This window comes from Cupressus sempervirens, chromosome 3, assembly GCF_028749045.1.
Source record: "Cupressus sempervirens isolate cs-2001-9-10 chromosome 3, ASM2874904v1, whole genome shotgun sequence".
Taxonomy (NCBI): domain Eukaryota; kingdom Viridiplantae; phylum Streptophyta; class Pinopsida; order Cupressales; family Cupressaceae; genus Cupressus; species Cupressus sempervirens.
Genome location: NC_143120.1, coordinates 20,139,532 through 20,160,323, shown reverse-complemented (window position 1 = coordinate 20,160,323; position 20,792 = coordinate 20,139,532). Strand labels below are relative to the sequence as shown.

The 20,792-nt window shown below is 35.1% G+C and overlaps 1 pseudogene; it reads left to right on the top strand.

Moving 5' to 3' along the window:
• Positions 1-417: 417 nt before the first annotated feature.
• LOC149564530 (uncharacterized) lies at positions 418-4,204 on the top strand (annotated as a pseudogene).
• Positions 4,205-20,792: the final 16,588 nt, after the last annotated feature.

The window sequence follows — 20,792 nt, the reverse complement described above, 5'->3', positions numbered from 1 at the left end:
AATAAATTTTCATCTACAGGGGCCTAATGAAAGTCCTTGGCCAGGCCATTCTTTCTTAAAATCTTTAACAACAGTCATACATTACTACAAAACTAAAAATTCCCATAACAAGAATGATGGAACAACTGGTAAGCACAAACGCCAACTAATCGACCATCGGAGCTTTACATCAAACAGTAGGAACTCCTCTTTATCCCACAGACTTGAAACAAGTGTGGAAATAAGGATGACCTCAGTGAAGGCCACATAATTGCACGTACAATCGTGGAAATATTGAATGGAGGAGACTTCTCCCCACTTTCACTCCGAGCAGAGACACAATTATAAATCAGCTTAGTTTACCATTATTTTCACACACACAGAAAGAGAGAGCCACTTGTTTGAAGGAAGAGCAGAAGAAGTGTTGTTCAGTCTACAATGAAGATGTATCAGATGATGTTGTTTCTCTTAGTAATTGTGATGAAAGGAATGCCTCCTTCATCTGCATGTCATTCAGATGACAGGAATTCCCTGTTTGATTTGAAAGAGGGCCTCGACTTCACCTCCTCTTTCAACACGCTGCCATCGTCGTAAGGGATTTAACTGCTGCGAATGGGAGAGAGACACGTGTCACCCAATCACTGTCCACATCATCTCGTTGGACCTCAGTCCCCAGTCATGATTACTGATGTCAATTCCCCCTGGCCATTCATGTCATGGAGGGAACTTCGTGGAGGACTATTCCAACTGCGACATCTCCAACGCTTGGACTTGAGTGACAGTGCCTTCTTCCCTCCTCTTGCTATCCCTTCACAGCTCTACAAGCTCGGCAATTTGAGGTATTTGAGCTTGTTTGACTCTAACTTTGTTCGCCAAATTGCAAAAGAGATCGTTAATCTTTCTGCCTTAACATATCTTGATTTTACTAATAATTATTTGAGTGGTGCAATTCCAACATTTCTAGGCAATCTGTCAAAGCTCACACATCTTGCGTTGAGAGATTCCTTTTGTGGCACCATTCCAACATCTTTGGGTGAGCTGTCAAAATACACATCTTGACTTGAGTTTTAATTTTTTCAATGCCTCAATCCCAACCGTTTTGGGTAACCTCTCCAAACTCACACATCTTGACCTACACGGAGACACTTTATGTGGCACCATCCCATCGTTTTTGGGTAATTTGTCAGAACTGACATATCTTGACTTGAGTTCTATTTGAATGGTACAATTCCAATCTTCCTAGATAAGTTGTCACAAGCTCACAGAACTAAACCTTGGTTTTAACTCTTTGAGTGACACCATCCCGATGTCTTTGAGTAAGCTATCAAAGCTCACAAACCTTGACCCAAGTTCTAACTATTTGAATGGTACAATTCCAATCTTCATGGGTAAGTTGTCAAAGCTTACAAAATTAAACCTTGGTTTTAACTCTTTGAGTGGCACCATCCCAACATCTTTGAGTAAGTTATCAAAGCTCACAAACCTTGACCTGAGATATAACTCTTTGAATGGTACAATTCTAATCTTTCTAGGTAAGTTGTCAAAGCTCACAGAACTAAACCTTGGTTTAACTCTTTGAGTGACACCATCCCAACATCTTTGAGTGAGCTATCAAAGCTCACAAACCTTGACCTAAGATATAACTCTTTGAATGGTACAACTCCAATCTTTCTGGGTATTGTCAAAGCTCACAAAACCAAACCTTGGTTCTAACTCTTTGAGTGGCCCCATCCCATCATTTTTGGGTAATTTGTCAAAGCACACAAACCTTGACCTGAGTTCTAACTATTTGAATGGTACAATTCCAATCTTCTTGGTAAGTTGTCAAAGCTCACAGAACTAAACCTTGATTTTAACTCTTTGAGTGGCACCATCCCAACGTCTTTGAGTAAGTTATCAAAGCTCACAAACCTTGACCTTAGATATAACTCTTTGAATGGTACAATTCCAATCTTTCTGGGTAAGTTGTCAAAACTCACAGAAATAAACCTTAGTTTTAACTCTTTGAGTGGCACCATCCCAACATCTTTGGGTGAGCTATCAAAGCTGACAAACCTTGACCTCGGACATAACTCTTTGAGTGGTACAATCCCAACCTTATTGGGTAAGTTGTCAAAGCTCATAGAACTAAACCTTGAGTTTAACTCTTTGAGTGGCACCATCCCAATATCTTTGAGTGAGCTATCAAAGCTCACAAATCTTGAGCTGAGATATAACTCTTTGAATGCTACAGTCCCAACCTCCCTAGGTAACCTCACCAAATTAACAACACTTGATCTTACACAAAACCAACTTATTGGAACTTTGACACTTTCTTTTTTTGATAAAGTCCATAATATTAAAGAGATATATCTTTCAAAGAATGTGTTGAGTGTAAAAATCAATGCCACTTATATTCTTAATTTTCAACTAGAATACATAAATTTCGGATCTTGTAATATACAAGGGGATTTTCCAGCTTTCATTTCAACTCAATACTTCTTACAATCACTAGATTTGTCTCAAAACTCTCTTAGTGGAAATATTCCTAATTGGCTATGGGATTTTATGCACCTTTCTTATCTCAACCTCTCTTCTAATCAATTCATAGGTAATTTACCCTTCAAGTTGCTTGGATTTGAGCATAATGATCCTAAACACTCATACATCGATTTGCACAATAATAAGTTGCAGGGAAATATTCCACTTCCTCTACATAACGTGGAGTTCATGGACCCATTCCAACAAAAATTGGTAAGTATGGACAAGGTCTTCTAATTCTGTCACTAGCGAAAAACAATTTGAGTGGTGTCGTTCCACATACTATCTATGAGTCAAATAATTTAGAGGTTTTGGACTTGTCAAATAACATGCTTAGAGGTAACATTCCCTCAAGTTTGTACCAATGCTCCATGTTGTCCATGCTAAATCTGGAAAAGAATGATCTTAAGGGCACAATTCCAAATATATTTGGAATATGACTCGTCTAAAAACATTGAAATTGGGTTTCAATAGGCTAAATGGGAACATATCATCGTCCCTTAGAAATCGTACTTCTTTGGAAATCTTAGATTTAAGGAATAACAATATCCATGGGGTATTTCTACTTGGATTGAAAGCTTGCAAAGGCTTCACATCCTAGTATTGAAATCAAATAGATTTTCTGGTCAAATACCCTCAGAAATATCAAAATCTTCAGATATTAGATCTGTCAAGCAACAAATTTTCAGGCATTATTCCAAGTGGCTCGAGTGCAATGGCAAAGCAGACGGAAAACACAGAAACTCTTGAATTTGCAAGTGATGGTGTCACTTATATAAATAGTGTAATACTTAAAAACAAAGGACAAGACATGGAGTATGTAGGGCCCATTTGCCATTGCACCAAAAGCCATGACTGTTAGTGAACATGGAACACCACATAATTAACCACTTGTGGGCAGGGGAGCGCGTTGCATCACCCAACAATCTCCCCCTCGACGCGCATACCAAGTGCTTACGCGGGTCGGGAAGGCACCGGAGAGATTTGAACTCATGACCAAGCCAAAACCATGCTCTGATACCAATTGTAGGGCCCATTTGCCGTTGCACCAAAAGCCATGACTGTTAGTGAACATGGAACACCACATAATTAACCACCTATGGGCAGGGGAGCGCGTCACATCACCCAACAGAGTATACGAATATATTGAGATTAGTAAAATGTCTTGATCTATCAGACAACAATTTAACTGGTAAAATACCTTGGGATATTCAATCCTCAAAGAAATTGATCATTCTCAAATTTTCAAGAAACCATTTCAGTGGGGAGATACCAAAATCCTTGGGAAGCAGAAATGAATTTGCTGGGATGTTTCCTGTTGACCTGATATATCTTACATATTTGAGCTACTTTGATGTTTCTCATAATAACCTAGGAGGAGTGTTATAACAAGGAGGACAAATGATGACATTTGATGCTTCATCATTTTCCAACAATCTAGATCTATGTGGCCTACAAATCAACGTTTCATGCTCCAAGCAATCATCCGGTTTCTTCCATTGACGATGAAGAGAATAAAGAAATGCTGGAAGAAGATATGTGGTGGGATGTGGGAATAGGAATGGGCAGTGCACTTGGGTTTTCAGTTGTAATTTGGATGTTGTGTTTCAGCGAATCTTGGAGTGCAAAATGTTTTAGAGCAATGGATGACACTATTGACTGCCTTTTCAAAACATTCAGAAGAAGATTTTCCAATAAAGTATAATGATATACTTTTGATTTCCATCTCCTTTACATCTATATATTCAAAATGAGAACAAAGTAAGTTTAATTCACAAATTTTATTTATGTCATTAATGATTTTCCAAGTAATTCACATATTTTCTTTATATTGATAATATTTTTGTAGAATAGCTTAAAACTACGTTTTTCAGATATGTTAAAGCTAATATTTATGTGTATTCTGCCCAGGTTCCAATTGCAATTCTTACAACAGATCAGGCACTATAATTCACAATTGGAGCATGTTTTGGTCCTCAATCAATGCAGTTTCCTCTTGCTGAAAATAGAAAAGTACACAACAAAAGTACCATCATCAGTTCTGTGACTGTCAAGTTTCAGAGTTACATAGGTACGGAGAACAAACTCAATAAGTCTCAGAATTACTTAATTCTGTTTTTTCATTGCGTTTCTCCACTACCATATTGGCTCCGCATAATGAGTGCTGGAATGGATTTGCAAACTTCCACCATACAAAAGCAAGATAAAAGTTATGAAATTTCAAACATTTGATTAACATTATTTCCTGTTCTGTTCACTCAATAAATTATGCTTTTGAGATTTATATATTATTGTATAATAGAACTGAATTTTCAACAATTATATCTCCCCTTGATGTTTCATCACTAATAGCAGGACAATGGTGGAATGGAAAGAACAAATTATTGAATTATAGGATAGACCTGAAGACTCTGTTTATCATCCACTTCAGGTACAGTTCAAGCTGAGGTGTGTTTTATTTGAGTGACTATGCTGTTTCTTGTCTCCGGCTGGATTAATCCTGACTCTTGAAATTTGATATGATTTCTGGATCATTCCTGACTGTCAGAAGTTTTTAATCAAATTTCTCAATTTCTTAGCAAATTTTATGTGGAGCTTAGGAGAATCATATATTTGTATATGGTACCATAGCATAGTTGCCAGAAACGTGACGTGAAGCCCCGTTTCGGTCACGCAACGGCCGTTTCTGTATGAAAATAAGGTTATAAATTTAAAAACTATTAATAATTTATGCGTTCTTGAAAATAATGTTATAAATTAAAAATTATTAATATATTTTATAGGGTGCATAGGGAATTTAACAGGTCGTGAAGTAGTAGTTTTCGTTTTGTTAAATTCGTTTTTGTTTTAGTATTGTTTTAGTTTGTATTTCAGTCTTGTTAACTAAGTAGTAGTTTTAATTTTGTTAATATTTAGAAACATGGAGTGTTATTAATCAAGTTTCTTTTTAAAAGTTTTAAGATTTTATAAAATCTGGAGAATTATTTCAGTAACAGTCAACTATTAGTTTTTTTGTGCAATTGAATTAATAATTTATTAATACAATTTAAGATAGAATTAAGAATTAATTTCTAAGAAATAAATTAGTTTGGTTATATACATATATATATATATAAAATACGTTTCTTTTACGCAACCTTTCAAATTTCGGTTTTTCGTCACGTTTACGTTGCGGTTAGGTTTCTCGTTCCTCGTTTCTGGTAACATAGTACCATAGCCGCTCTACCAGAAATACATGGTACTCACTTTGCATTGGATAATAACTTATTGTGGTTTTGGTTAACAAGAAATTTGTATGAATCTTATTTGCTCTATAAAGGTTGAAACTGTTAAAAGGAAGGTGAGATGTTGCTTAATATGACAGTTGAGGCTTTCTATGGATGTGCAACGAAGGCAGCTTATCAGTGACCATTTAGAACAAAGTTTCCGAGGCATGAATCAGAGAAAAAGTATGTCCTCCTTTACACACTATCATTTGATTGTTTGGAATTCAAATGAGGTTGTCTTGAAAGTGGGAAATATGCAACTAATAAATTTAAGTCAAACACAGAGTTCAAAGAAATAATTAACTTTGTTTGCAAACATTTTTTGCGGACAATTGTAGCATCTCTGACTTGTTGCCAGTGTTTCTTCTATGTTGTAAGGATTTTATATCTTAAATTGACGGATTTTGCTGAAAAATTAAAAACAGGTGTTTTCTGAATGCTTAAAATTGTGTGGCCAAGAAAGCAGTTATTAGGGGAAAGCACAAAATTAATTTGAGAGCTGATTTGAATGGTAATAAGAATAATTTTTATATCAAGCCTTAAGATGTTTAAACAATAGGTCTGTTTCAGATATTAGATAGTGCTACCCTTAATAAAATGCTAATTATTATTCGGAGATATTAGAAAGTACAGCTGATAGAAAGATTGTTGAGAAAAAGAGGAAGGATATTGGCTCCATTATGTTCATGTTCCCATAGTTACTCTTCCAGAAATACCAAGTACTCAACTTGCATTTGATAATTACTTATTGTAGTTTTCCTTAACAAGAAATTTCTATGAATATTATTTTTTATATGATAGCTGAGGCACTTAAACGATCAAAGTTCAACTGATAGAAAGGAGGTGGTGCTTAACAAAAAGTCCTTTTGAATATTCTTTGTTATGTTATAAGCATTTGATACTTTTAAATTGGCAAATTTTGCAGAAAAATCAAACATGTTTTTGCCGAATGCTTACGATTTTGTGGCCTAGAATGCAATGTTTGTGGGTCAAGCACACAATCTCTGGCATTTTCAGAGCTGATTTCAATGGTAGAAAACTTCCACTTCTTATATCAAACCTCAAGATGCTCAAATAATAGGCTTATGTACTCTTTCAGGTATTAGATAGTGGAACACCTACTCACATGCTAATTTTTGTTTGGTTGCCCAGACAGAATTAACAACAGAAAGTAATGCTGATAGAAAGATTGTTCAGAACAAAAGGAATGACATTGTTCACATTCTCTTCAATTGTTTGCCTACGATATCAACTGTATAGAGTATATGGAAGGTAAAGACATTTCCTTCTCTTCACAACGCCAATTTGGAATGCAGGTGAAAAATGCTTAAATTCCACCATCAGTTCTACAGAGCATGGGATTTCAGATTTTCGTTGAACAAAGACGATTTAATTCATCAAAATACATTACTAAAGATTTTGTCTTAAAAACAAATGACACAGCAAATTCAAGGGAAGAAAAAGAGTAGTTCTTTACAATTTTAGTGTCGGTGGATGTCTTGATATGCCCAAGCACACGATATATTATTTTACTTTTGATGATCCTTGCATTTCCCATATTTGATTGCAATATGGCTTTAGGAATAGCCTGATTTATAAGATTTCCATTCCTACTGTATGCAAGGTAGCGACCCCAAAAATTTGCTGTACAAGGAAAATTTCCCACTTTTTCCTTCCCAAGCAGATCAGGGAAACAATTCCTTTTGCTTCTTGAAATGAGCGGAGTAGCATTAAAAAGGGAACCCGTCTTATGGATTCAAAAAAACATAACTGCTAAATTTGTCTCATGAATTTTTAAAAAATTAAATTAAATTTATTCATAAATTTGTTTGGTGGGAATGTGGGAAAATGAAATGTAGATTGTTGACAAATGGCACAATTCCTCCCTAAGTTGGTGGGGCTAAATTCAGCCCCATCCCTTTTTCACCCATTCAAATTGAGAGGGCTAAGAATCCGGGGCTCCTATTTTGTAAGAAAAAATTCCAATTAACCCTTCAGCTCCCCCACCATCTGCTCCACAAAAGTAGAGTCCAAGCCCCTCCCATGGGATCCCTACCTTAGTCTGTTCAAAAAACCCAAAGCTGACTAATTTATTGTAATTCTATTTATAGAATTATATTTTATTTTATTTTAACTAAAAGAGGGCTAAAAATTTTATTGAATATCAAAGAGAGCTAAACAACACAAGAAACAAAGAGAACTACATAGCTTTATCCTGGTCCACAAGTTGATCCAATATTTGAGATAAATCAAGGGGAAGCATCCTAGGATCAAGAATGTTCCAAGCTGGCCCCTGCTCAAAGGCCCATTTAACCAGACAATCAGCCACACTATTCCACTCACGAAGGATATGCATAAAGGACACAGAATCCAGAGAATTGCATAACTGAATGATTTGCTAAATAACCAGAGCCAAATGCCAATCCACATGCACAAGGTTCCTATTATGCAATAAGTTCACAACCACTTGTGAGTCAGTCTCACAGATGATTCTTTTCTAGCCACGTAGACAACACTATTCCACTACAACCAAGATAGCCAGGGCTTCTATGAGGTTATTAGTATGGTAACCCTTGTATATAGAAAACAAAAACTGGATATCACCAGAACTATCACGCCCAACTCCCCCAATACCAGCCGGACCAAGATTTTCCCGAGAAGAACCATCAGTGTTGATTTTAAGAGTGCCCACCTCAGGAGGAGACCAACGTTCCTAACGATTAACACGCTAAGGGTTTTGCTTAGCTCTATTCCCAGAGCGGGTGTGGGGGATTGAAGGAGAGCAACCCTGAAGAGGAAAGGAGAGGCAAGAGTAAATACCAGCATCAATAGGATCCAAACCCCCACCGATGTCACATTTAGCAAGGAGTGTTTCCTGAAGAGAATTAACAATTTTCCCCCACAGGTACCTGATCTCAAACTGCAAATCATGAAAGATCCTTATATTCCTCTCAAGCCAAACATGCCATAAAATAAGGGAAGGGTCAATAGTCCAAGCAACTTGAAGAAAAGAAGTCTTGGAAGGGGTAGAATTATATTTTATTCCCTCTAACCTATCTTTATGTTTTTAAATAAAACTATTTTGTTTCTCTAATGAGAATAAGAGTTTTTTTTTTTTGGTAAGTTTATAATTCCAATACAATATTATTTTGGTATGATGAGGATAAGATTGTTTCAATGTTAAGCGTCTAAATGATTGAATTTCACTCCATGCATATCTAACTTTTAACTAATCCACTTTCTAAGTCATATACTTGGTGTCTATTGATGCAATTTTTAGTTGTGTTGTCTTGGTTAATAAGAAAGGGCAGTCATAGTTTTTGTTTTGTTTTCTAACAAAGAGTTTGGTATGGAAACATTGAATTATTTTTATGAATAGTTAATATTGATAGAAGCTATTTTTTTCCAAATGTAGATTAAGTTTTATTCATTAACATTTTTTTGAATTGTAGATTGTTATTTTACAAATGATTGCTGCCTTTGATGATACTAGAGATGGAAAGAAGAATACAAAAGCATCCTCTTACCTTTATAAGAAAACAACTTTTTCCCAAATTATTTCATTTTGGTTTTTGAGAACTATAATTAATAAGATTTTATTTTTAAAAACGTACATACATTTTTTTCTTTTTAAAAAAATAATGATTTAAATTTTTAACATTCACCTATAGATCATACTCTATAATCTTAAATGAAGAAAAAAAAATATTAAAGAGTGCAAAACTTTAAATTGTGAGCTTATTACTCAAGAGGTATTGGATTTGAGTCTAGTCAATCTTTACAAATAATAATAATTACTAACAATAACTAATAACAATTAAGAGAAAAAGCAAAAAAAAATAAGTGGAACTTTTTTGAGATCATGGTATCATTTTTTATTATTTTTTGACATTTTATTCTTAAATAAATTATTAAGAATGACACGTTCTAATTTTATTATAGATAATTAAAGTTTCTTAAATGAAAAATATTTTTATACAATGCAAAGGGAAAGATAAAAAAGGTTCTTTCAATAAACATAGAAAAAACTAAAGCTTCTTTCTAAAATTTATAAAAATGTAAAAATTTATGTCTACATAAAACTTATTTTCTATAGTAAAACACTTCTTTCTAATTAACAAAAAGATATTTCCTTTTATCATGAAATTTTTTTAACTAAAAGAGGGGTAAAATTTTTATTGAATATCAAAGAGAGCTGAACAACACAAAAAACAAAGAGAGCTACATAGCTTTATCCTAGTCCACAAGTTGAACCAGCATTTGAGATAAATCAAAGGGAAGCATGCTAAGATCAAGAATGTTCCAAGCCGGCCCCTACTTAGAGGCCCATTTAGCCAGACAATCAGCCACATCGTTCCACTCATGAGGGATATGCATAAAGGACATAGAATCCAAAGAATTGCATAACTGAATGATCTGTTGAATAACCAAAGCCAAATGCCAATCCACATGCACAAGGCTCCTATTATGCAATAAGTTCACAACCACCTGCGAGTCAGTCTCACAGATGATTCTTTTCCAGCCACGTTGACAACACTATTCCACTGCAACCAAGATAGCCAGGGCTTCCATGAGGTTATTAGTATGGTAACCCTTGTATATAGAAAACAGAATTTGAATATCACCAGAACTATCACGCCCAACTCCCCCAATACCAGCCGGACCAGAATTTCCCCAAGAAGAACCATTAGTGTTGATTTTAAGAGTGCCTGCCTCAGGAGGAGACCAATGTCCCTGATGATTAACATGCTGAGAGTGTTGCTTAGCTCTATTCCCAGAGCAGGTGTGGGGGATTGAGGGAGTGCAACCCTGAAGAGGAAAGGAGAGGCAAGAGAAAATACCAACATCAATAGCATCCAAACCCCCACCGATGTCACATTTAGCAAGGAGTGTTTCCTGAAGAGAATTAACAATTCTCCCCCACAGGTGCCTGATCTCAAACTGCAAATCATGAAAGATCCTCATATTCCTCTCAAGCCAAACATGCCATAAAATAAGGGAAGGGCTGATAGTCCAAGCAACTTGAAGAAAAGAAGTCTTGGAAGGGGAATGGCCCAAATGGTCCCAAAATTCAGACAAAGAGAACACATGCCAGCACGTGGATCCCCACACACTCCACCAGAGGTGCCAAATCTGTTTGGCAAAGGGGCACTAGAAAAAAAGGTGAGATACAGTCTCTTCACTATTGCGGCAGAGAACACAAATGGAAATTAGTTCTATATAAATTTAATAATATTATGTATTTCATTAACTTTCTTCAAATATTTCATAGCTTCTAATCATCCTACTCCAATTTAAAACAATTAAAAAGGAAAGATAGAACAAAACACTTTATGCTACTATCCTCTAAATTGCAAAATGTCACAATGTAGTACAAGATGCAGTATGGAAAAATGTTGAAAACAAAGTAAGAACTAGGAATGCTTGTCTACATTGATCCAACTAACTACAAAATAATTTTCAAGGCTTTTATGTGGTCTTGGATTAGTTAGACTCAATGCCAACTATTTTTTAGGCTCTTTGTTGCAATCTTGTAATATTTGGCAAAAAGTTGCAAAAGTTGCAACTTTGTATTTTTACTCTATATTACTCCAAACTTATCCTAAGTGGTCCAAATCACATAGGAATCATTATAAGAACCTAATTGACCTTGGACTTACCTACATCAAACTCCAACATGACCACCCTTGGTGGTTCTAATCCTTAAGATTACTCATATGCAACTTTCAGGGTTTGCAACCAAAATGGACTCAATTAGGCTTAACCTTATTAGATTTGTTGCATTTGAGTCTTATTACATACATGACACACAAAACACATCAAAACAATTATAATTGTTGGAATTCTTTAGAATAACTAATAGCAGGGTTGAATCAGTTATCTAAGGTCCAGATGTACAAATAAAACTTTTCACAGCTTAGTGAACCCATATTCATAAAACATAGTCATGCATGCGTCCATTAGATCATACAATCAATTAAAACTTTGTAGGTTACTGTCAAATCAAATTTGCAAAAATGCAAGCATGAAACATGACAGATTCAATAACACATTTGACACAATGATTTTACATGGAAACCTAATTTGAGAAAAACCACCAATAACATGCTACTCATTCTCACTCTTCTAAACTGATACCCTGTGAAAGGTCAACCCTGTTAAAAGTTGCAATACACACTATTAAATGTGACTTGGTTAGAGGATTTCAATCACCCTAATAGTAGTGAGCCTTGTTAGAGGACTTCAGATCATTCACTTGGAATGTTATCAAGTTAAAGGATTTACAAATGACTATTAGGTCAACCTTAATCCAAAGGATTTACCGTAGACTTGTACAATAATTAGAAAGTAATAGTAAGGCTTGATCTGATAACAAATTACAACTCACTTGCAGATTATAGATCTCTATTTTGGTCCTCCATTCTACTTGGCTTTCACACACTTCATCTCTGATAGCTTGTTCACCCTTCAAGTAGTCATACTCTTAAGTCTTCTTGCTTTGCTTGCCAATAGCAGTCTCTTATGTTCGGTTTTTGAATGAAGCAATACCTTAGACTTTTTGTCTAACTTAGGTTCTCGAACATAATTGACCAACCTTGCTTCTGACCAACCATCTCTATAAATAGAAAATTAAAATCTTTTTTCATTCATCCTCTATCGTCCATTTTAGGGTTAGGTAGGATTAGGTAGGATTCAATAAATTTACCCATCTTTTCATTTTAGTCCCTTATAGAAACTTCTGATTTAATCCTCTTTGAATTCACCTCAAAATGGTTTACCATGAATTTTTGTGCCACCAACTCATCATAGTTATCTTCCACATGCTTCAAAAAATTTAAGAAAACAAAATAGTCAACTTAGATTCTTCAAATATACAATTTAACATGAACATTAACACTTAGCATCAATATATTGTCACTTGACTTCCATACTATTCTTCCACTCATCATCCACTAGATAACTCGGCAAACACCAAAGTTTATTGGTGCTTGGCATCAACTAAACTTTACTCAACTTATACTGTATTACTCATCATACATTGAACTTTGACTTTGCTCGGCTCCAACTAATATTTTTCTTAGCTTGCACTAACTTTTCTTAGCACCTATTATCTACTCGGTCAAGCTTGGTAGTCTCAATTCTTTTTAGTTGTTCTTCTAGACTTAGTCAGTGTATCCAACCTTTGCAACCTTAAGTCGATAATTGTTAGTGTAAATAATTATTATTTACACTTTACTTAATTTTACTTAGGATAAATGCATTATTTTATTATTTATTAGGTTAGACATATAGGAGTTTGCATACTCATATGAGTTGTTATGTTGACAACACAGGAGTAAGCAACTCTAATTTAGCACATGGTGTCTACAACACTAGAGTTTGCATAATTAACTGAGTTTTCATGTTAACAACACAATTATTTGCACTCTTATTTTAACACATGATGTCTACAACATAATTTAATGTGACACACCTTTGTAGGCTTATCCTCTCATCATCGCACTAACTCCTATGCTTAATGGAGGATAATCTACTCTTAGTGGACATGTGCTTGGTTGTGAGACTTATCAATGTGTTGACTCCTATTCAGTCTAGAGGCCCTTATATTATAGCACTCCTAGTGTGTACAACATCTGAGAACATCAATTGAATATTATATTGTTATTCTGATCATACTCTATTGGTTTATTTTGTGCTAGTTATTGAGCTTCTTGACCTTGGGTGATTTTGCCCTAATGGAAATTCTTACATGGTATCAGAGCCATCGGAGCGTCATTTCATAGCCATTGGAGACCATTCTTGCTTCACCTCTCTGAGAACACCTCGATTTAGATCAAGAGTATTTGCAACTATTAGGAGCATTTAGAGTCAAAATGGACTTCACCGTTGCGTTCAGAGCATCGATTCGATGAAATTTGATAATAAATTCACCTATGTTGGTCCATAGTCAAATTTGAGGCAAAAAAATTTTGCAAACCAGCACCCGAAGGCCCAATTTGCAAATTTGGTATGATCATTTTTTAGATTTGGGCATTTTTTTTTTTAAATCTGAATTTATTTTCTCTGTCATTATTCTACAATTTTTGGATTTTTATTTTTGAAAAAAAATTGGCCTATCAGGCCTGTAGAGAATTTTTTTTGCAAGAACTAGGTGGTGAAATCCCATCCCCCATAGGGTATTTGGTGGAATATTTCTTATAATTTCCAGCAAACACATTCCAAGCACCGCAACTAGATGTCTCCCAATTTTTGGTGGGCACATCACAAATTCTGACCACATTATACTCTAGTGGTTCACGTTTTGTTATACACCTGGGCTTTGTGTTTTTTAAACACATCTACATTCATCCACACAGAAAATGTGCGATTAAAATCCCACACCTGCCAGCAATTGCAAAACCTCGGCATTGTCTTTTGTTGACCACCACTATCGGTGGTGCAAATCTCCACCGAGTTTCCTGCAAACACCACTGGCCTTCTTCATGGCCCTCGCTATGGCTTCATCAGCCACTGATGGCACTCATAACACTCGCCAATGCCCAATCATAGGTTAGTCCTACCATGAATCCCTAGTTCAATGCCATGCAGCATAAGACAAAAGCCACATCCATGATAGTTGGAACTGCCACGTGGTCTGCTCAATCACCCTACCATGTAGATTCGACAGGGTACATTTCAATAGAACCTTGTGACACATCAACACAAATAGTAACATCATCCTCATGTCAGCTCCATACAACCAATCATCATTTCGTATAGTATGACCTTGCCACATCATCAAGGGCCCCATTTTTCACTGATGTCAACTAGTCATGCAATTAAAATTGATAGTCATTTGACCATCATCAGCAGGCCATATTGCACTACCGCAACAATTGTTTGGACATCAAATTTAACCTTGCAATTTTCTATTTAGACCCCTCTCTAGATGTATTTTTGATTTGACAGTCCAACTTTGGGAGGCCATATCTCATTTATCCAAGCTCCAAATCAAGTGCAATTTTCTTTTTATTTTGGCTATAATATCCTAAATTTTTCAATGGTGCTATTATTTTCTAGTTTTGGTGCATGGATTTGTCATAAATTGCAATTTTTGGTGACTCTACTTATCCAATCCTGCATTTTCCAACTTCAAATACTCCGTATGGGCTCATCTGGACAAATAAATAGGTTCCATTTTTTTGAAAGTGAATAATTTTTTATCTAATTTCTAGACCTATAATTAGATTATAGGCTTGTGTTGACAAAAATACCACTTTCAAAAATAGGCCCTTTCTTTGTGTTGTATTGCTTCAAAATTGTTGTATTTCTAAGCTACATTATAAAGTTCTAGATTTGAACTATAAAAAGAGGTTGCAAATAGAAAATCAGAAGTCCACTAAGTCCATTTTGACAAAGTGGCCTATTGTAATTGCACTACATATAAAGTACCAAATCATGCATTAGGGGGGATTGATTAATCATTTTTTCATTTTGGGGGGTGCATACATTTATTGAACTCATTGAGTTTTATTTCACATGTTAGTTTGGTGTTAGATCAAGGTTCACAAAGAGGAACTATAAAAAATGGAGTGCCTTGATAACTGATCATCTAAGAAGAGAGCATTAGGAAGTATTTCCTTATCTATGTTCCAAAGAACAGCCCTCTGATGATCTGATACCTGTCAAAATAATTAAGGACCTCATTTATTTCAATTTCAATGCTGAGTGCTTTAAAGTCATTGACAAGTTCAATGATCCTTATGACATTTGGATGGCTCTTTGGAAAGCATATGAAGATCCTACAGTTCCTCCATTTCCAAAAGACATTCTATCTTTAGTCACTCTAGTTACAGTACCTTCCACTCCAAATGAGATCACACATCCTGATGCTCTTGTTGATTCTACTAGTCTAGTTCTAGCCACAGATGCTCCTGATTCAGTGTAGTAGGAATTGCCACGTCTTCCTACTCTAGCTTCATGGGATGACTTCCTTCCAGACATTGCAGGGCTATTCATGGAGTCTCACATTGCAGATGTAGGAGGCATCATCAATGACATCAATGTTCTCTTTGTTGATGAGAATTGTTCTTCACTTGTTGCAAGGGCACACTTTGACCCTCAACCACTTGATCATTTTGACATGATTGTGGACATTCCTTTATAGCAAATGGAGAAGGATTATTTCACTCTAGAGGACACATCTCAGTCTTTGGAGATTGTATTCTAGTTTCCTTAGATATCATATCTTCTGAGGATTCTTCCTACCAGTTGGGGAGCCTTCTCTACTACACCTATGGAACCATTTCTTCCTACAAGGAGGAACTTCATTCATCTTTTATGGTGTAGCTTCTTAAGTCATCAAGTAGCTTCTACCATGGGTGTGCATTCATTATTGAAGGGAGGTGGCATTGCTTCTCTTCCTACATCTTCCTATCATGATGCTTCATTGTCTTTGGAGGTTGTTTTAGTTTCATCCATGGACAGGTTACCTTTGTTGCCACCTTATTTTGGGCATCCACCAGATTGGTTTGTGGCATCTACATTCCTCAAAGACTTCTCGCAATATGAGCAAACTTCAAAAGAAGCATCCACTGCATACTACATCTGGATCCCTCTTCCATCTCCATATCCTCAGTGGGAAGCATATTTGCACCTATACTTGGTGTATCTTCTTCCTAAAGGGAGAAATGTTGTTTGTTAGCATTGGATTTTCTTTTGTCTTTAGACACTTATCATTATGAGATCCTTCACTAAGGGGGGGATTTCATCTAGGGATTCTCTATTGTATATGCATGATGTATGTCATAATGGGGGGGTCTTGTTTACTCCATCCATTCATGCATCTTTCTTTATTGTACTTATCTCTCTTTTTGGGGGAGGGTTTTTCCCATGAGGTTTTCCCTCTTTCTCCATTTGTAGAGAGATTTCATTGCATTTGAGCATTGCATTCGTACTTGGGTACCTAACATGGCCTAGTAGCTAGGACCCATTATGCATTTCATCATAGATTTTGTGAGCTTAAGTGTATTCCCCTAAGTTGTACTTAAGGGGGGGTGTTAGTGTTAATAATTATTATTTATGCTTTACTTAGGTTTACTTAAGATAAATGCATTATTTTATTATTTATTAGGTTAGACACATAGGAGTTTGTGTACTCATATGAGTTGTCATGTTGACAACATAGTTATTCGCTCTCTTATTTTAGCACATGGTGTCTACAACATAATTTTATGTGACACACCTTTGTAGTCTTATCCTTTCATCATTGCACTAACTGCTATGCTTAATGGAGGATAATCCACTCTTAGTGGACATGTGCTTGGTTGTGAGACTTATCAGTGTGCTGACTCCTAGTCAATATAGAGGCCTTTATATTCAGGCACTCCTAGTGTGTACAACATCTGAAAACATCAATTGAATATCATATTGTTATTTTGATCATACTCTATTAGTTTATTTTGTGCTAGTTATTGAGGTTCTTGATCTTGGGTGATTTTTCCCTAAAGAAAATTCTTACAATAATCAATGCACTATATCATTATTGTCTTAACTAATTTTTGTATTCCTTTTTCATATCATAACTCAACCTTTTCTTTAGGTGCTTTTGTTATCTCATTTGATCAAATCCTCTTCATCAATCAAAAAAATGAGAGTACACAAATCAATTAAATTTTTGTCTTACCAACAAGTAGCAAGTTTGAAATCAATGACAAAACAATGATTGAAACATATTCTCATACATGTATCAATATGTTTTCAACAATAATATCCTACACCATACTATTAGGGCATGAATAACTCAATTCCTTTGAGTAATTAGGTCTTGAATTGCCTTGCAATGCTTGATGATATCTACTTTAGTCATCCAAGTGGTATTTTCTTTAGGTTAAGTTTCCCAATTCACTAAAAAAAAATTGTACACCCCTTGACTTTTCTTCTTAATAACCTTGCAATCAATGATGCATTCCAAATGTATTGGTTGACTGTGTGGTAGATATGTGATCCAATCAAGATTTTCTATACTTGCAATATCTTATTGCCATATATCTATGAGGTCCCCCTATATGGATACGAATCACTAACATTAAAGTTAAGAAGTAATTCCATTTCATAGGATTTTTTACCAAAACTATGTACAACTTTAAATGTCACTATCTTTTTCATTAATGTCTTTGTTGGTTTCCCTTTAGATAATATTTCCTTCCTTAAATATTCCATCACAAGATCTCCCACTTTGAAATATCCTTCTCTCCGGTCTTCTTTTCTTGGGCTTTTATTTGTCTACACTTTGTTGCAAGGGTTTCTTAACTTGCTCATGGATTTCACTTATGTTCTCTGCAAATGTTTCATTCAAGGCACTTCTTTTTCCATTGTACCTATATCTTTGAGTTCCATCAACCTCTAGGATGACATCCATAAACTATCAGAAAGGGACTCTTACATGTACTTCTATTGACAAAGTCATTATAGAAAGACCTAACTTATCCAATGACCAAGTCCCAAGCTTGTTCATGTTGTTTGATTCAACTCCTCAACAAATTACCAATGATCCATTTACAACTTCAATCTAACCATTTGACTATGGATGATAAGAAAATGAAAATGAGAAATTGGGTCCCAATTGTTGGAAGTATAAATTGGACAACAAGATACTTTGGGGGGGGGTTGTGAATCTGGAACTTAAAAACTTTTACTTTTCAACAATCCATTCACACATTCACCAATTGTCTTATGCATGTAAAATTTGTTGTAACATGTAGATCTAATCTATCACATGCATGAAAATAAACACATAACACAATATTTGGCTACTCAAAAACCCTCCAAGGTGAAAGTAAAATTGGGGTGGAGATGACACCAACAAATCTTCACTACTGCAGTAATATAGTTAACCTATTAGGGTTACAATGTTTGACCATAATATATGATCTACCATGTGAGGGGTATTCCATATTAAAATATTTTGAGGCTATCATGTCTCACCCTATTAAAGGATTTTACACTTACAATAAAGTAAGGACTTTATTAGGATATTTACATAGATCTTTTAAGACCACTCTATTAAGAGATTTACCTTGATTCAATTTGACTAGAACTAATTTAGTACCTGACCCTTTGTTTTCTCTCTAAGTTGATTTTGGGTCTTCTCTTTGCAAACCAATCATCTCTCTGATATGATAAATCTTTGCTTCCCCTTCACTGCTTTGATTAGGTCACTTTATCTGTTAAGAAATAATAGAATACTTCTTGTTAACTCTACTCTAATCTCAATCTTTCACGACACCATTTGCATATTACTCCTCTCTTCATTGTATTTGACTATATGTCTCTATTGTTGAAAAAGAGGATTTTTGAAGTATAGTAATGAGGGAGATTGTTAAGACCTATCATGAGAACAATAATAAAAATTTTGTCACTAATATCAAACCTGCTACTTGCTAGTAAGACAATTGCTAACTTTGGTTTGAATACTATGATTTGATTGATTGATGAAGAGACTTGAAAAGAAAGGATAACAAAAGTACCTAGAGAAAGGTTGAGTTATATGGTGTATAAAAGAGCACTAAAACCAAGTAATACTTTGATGATATATTGTATTGTTTGTTGGAATGCTTTAGAATAACTGAGAGGGGGGTGAATTAGTTATCCAAGGTCCAAATATACACATTAAAAAAATTAGTACTTAACAAATACCTGTGCATGCATAGGTCATCCTATATCTCAAACCATAGTATATTACTACCCTAGCTTAAATGAACTTTGCAGAATTGTAAACATGAAATACCACAAAATCATTCAGACAATTTGACACAAGGATTTTACATGGAAACCCAATTTGGGAAAAACCACCAATAACATGCTACCAATTTTCACTCTTTGAAGTGAGCTCTTTGAGAAGCCAACATTGTTAAAGGTTACAATGCACGTTGTTAAAGGTTACAATGCACACTATTAAATGTGACCTTGATAAAAGGATTTCAATCAACCTATTATGAGTGAGCTTTGTTAGAGGACTTTAGAATATTCTATTAGAATGTCACCCTATTAAAGGATTTACTCATGACTATTAAGTCAACCTTAATCCAAAGGATTTATTCAGACCGATATAGTTGTTAGAAAGTAATAGTAGGACTTGATTTGATAAAAAAACAACTCACTTGCAGATTACAAATCTTTTATTTAGTCCTCCATATTGCTTGGCATTCATTCTTCTTTGTCTCTAATAGCTAGTTCACCCTTCAAGCCTTTAGCTCCTTAAGCCTTCTTGCTTAGTATGCCAACTATAGATTCATCCCTTCATCCACCAAATGAAGTAACACCTCAAGACTTTCTATCTATCTATGGTTCACACTATGAAACTTTGCTTCTGACCTATTATCTCCTTATATAGAGAATATAGATCTTTTTCCACTTAACCACAATTGTCCATCTTAGGGTTAGGTCAGATTCATTGAGTCTACCCTCTTTTCCATTTTCCTCCCTTCTAGAAAATTCTCTTAGAATCCTCTTCCAATTCGTATCAAAATGGTTTATCTTGAATTTTGTTCCACTAGCTTATCATACTTACACAATTCAAGAAATCAACTTTGTCAACTTAGATTCATCAAATATTTGATCAAACTCATTTTACTAGCACTTGGCAATAACATGTTGTTTTCTCAGTAATCACCATTTTTTGATGCTCGTTCAACACTAGGTTTCTTGACATACACCAAGTCTTTACGGGTGCTTGTCAAATACTAAACTTTCTTCACTCATCACCTACTAGATTTCTCTTTGCTCTGCACATACGGAACTTACTTTTCTCAGCTTCAACTAACTTTATGCTCTGTCCACACTGACTTTCTTGGCTTCCACTATTTACTTGGTTAGACTTGGCAAACACATTTATTTACTTAGCCTTCTTCTAATCTTTGCTCAAGTATTCTTTCATTATAAGGTAAGTGCACCAAGTTGTGGTGCCAAAAGGGGTATAAGTGGCCTTTTTTTTTTTTAAATCAATAATTTTCTAAACTTTGACAAGAATTTGAAGATAGTTATGCT